Here is a 2,031-nt window from a genome sequence, read left to right on the forward strand (position 1 = left end):
GCATTGGAGGCAATGATGAATATTGTTTTCTATGTCTGCCTTTGTCGAGAGGAGGCTCTGAAGTTACAGAAAATGGTCTGCATTTCCAGGATGTAGCCATTGACCTTAATCAACAACAGGAGGTTTGGGGCCTGACCACCATCTTTCTCGGCACCCTGTCCCTTACCCCCACCTTACCTCTATACAGAAATTGTCAGATTGCTTGTCTGACACCCAGGACTGGGTGAACAGACATTTCCTCCAACTATTGTCTTCACGCCCTGGTATGTTCCCTGCAGCATGGAATACAAACAAATTGCTCCAAGGCAACAATGTTATTTTTCGTTCAATGGGTTAGTAACAGTCACTAACAGTACAATGGAAAAAAGGGTCAAAATATCTCAAGGGTATTTTAATTTCATGAAACACTCAAAAGTTAAAACATTTTGTTAATGTTAAAGCACCTCATTCATCACTATTCTCAGAATGATAAAACAGTACTGTATAAAAGGAGAACATTCAATCCATTATTCCAGTGACGTTTTTTGACAATTCTATTAAATTAGTCACACCCTTTGTTCTATCCTCATTACCCTGCACATATTATCTCTCCAAGCATTTATCAAAATGCTTGGATAGTTATCTGAAGAGAGATCATTTGCAAGGCAGTGGGGGAAAAGGCAGCGGTGTGGCATCAGGTGAACGTTCCTGGCAAAGACCCAGCATGATGGGGTGAATGGCCTCCCTTTGTGCTGTAACCATTCTATGATTCTGTACCATCTGGAAAGGAGGAGTTAGACAGATTTTTAATTGGTAATGGGTTGAAGGGTTATGGAGAACGGGCAGGACAGTGGAGTTGAGGTCATGTTGGGATCAGCCATGATCACATTGAGGGTTTTTGGGCTCGGGAGGCTAAATTGCCTCCTCCTGCTCCTAGGCCATGTGTTCCAGGGAGGAGATGCTCTGGCTGATTCCACAATCCAGCTCTTGGTCTGTAACATTATGGGTGGCAGGTGAGGAACATATCAGCCATGACAGAATGGCGGAGCAGAGCCGATGAGCCGATTGGCCTAATTCTGCTCCTATATTTGATAAATTTATGAACTTATCTACAAACTTTGAGATGATGCCCTGTGTACCCAGGTCCAGGTCATTAGTGTACATGAGAAAGAGCAGTGGCCTTAAAACTGAGCACTTTGTACTTCTCTCCATTCTGAAAAATCGGTCAGTCTCTGATTTCTGTCTCTTTTTAAAAAAATAATTTTTATTAAAGGTTTTCATAAAATATCAATAATAAAATGAAAAAGGAACCCAACAGGGTTAAGTACAAAACACAGTCCAGAAAAACAACCCTCCATACCCCCCTCCCCCCCTGTACATAAATAATAAATTAACATTAACACCCCGACTTAATACAACAAGTATATACACCCCCCTCAGACCCTCCAGTGTAAATAACAAAAACAAAAAATAAAGTGAACCCCCCCCCCCCCCGAGTTGCTGCTGCCATTGACCAATGTCTACTGCTCTGCCAGGAAGTCTAAGAACGGTTGCCACCGCCTAAAGAATCCTTGTACCGACCCTCTCAAGGCGAATTTCACCCTCTCCAATTTAATAAACCCCGCCATATCGTTGATCCAGGATTCCACGCTTGGGGGCCTCGCATCCTTCCACTGAAGAAGAATACTTCGCCGGGCTACCAGGGACGCAAAGGCCAGAATTCCGGCCTCTTTCGCCTCCTGCACTCCCGGCTCCTCTGCCACCCCAAATATTGCGAGCCCCCAGCCCGGCTTGACCCTGGAACCTACCAGCCTCGACACCATCCTCGCTACGCCCTTCCAAAATTCCTCCAGCGCCGTGCAAGCCCAGAACATATGGGTGTGATTTGCTGGGCTCCCTAAACACCTAACACACCTGTCCTCACCCCCCAAAAAATGACTCATCCTTGTCCTGGTCATGTGTGCCCTGTGCAGCACCTTAAACTGTATGAGGCTGAGCCTCGCGCACAATGAGGAAGAGTTCACCCTCCCCAGGGCATCAGCCCACGTCCCT

This window comes from Scyliorhinus torazame, chromosome 12 (assembly GCF_047496885.1).
Source record: "Scyliorhinus torazame isolate Kashiwa2021f chromosome 12, sScyTor2.1, whole genome shotgun sequence".
Taxonomy (NCBI): domain Eukaryota; kingdom Metazoa; phylum Chordata; class Chondrichthyes; order Carcharhiniformes; family Scyliorhinidae; genus Scyliorhinus; species Scyliorhinus torazame.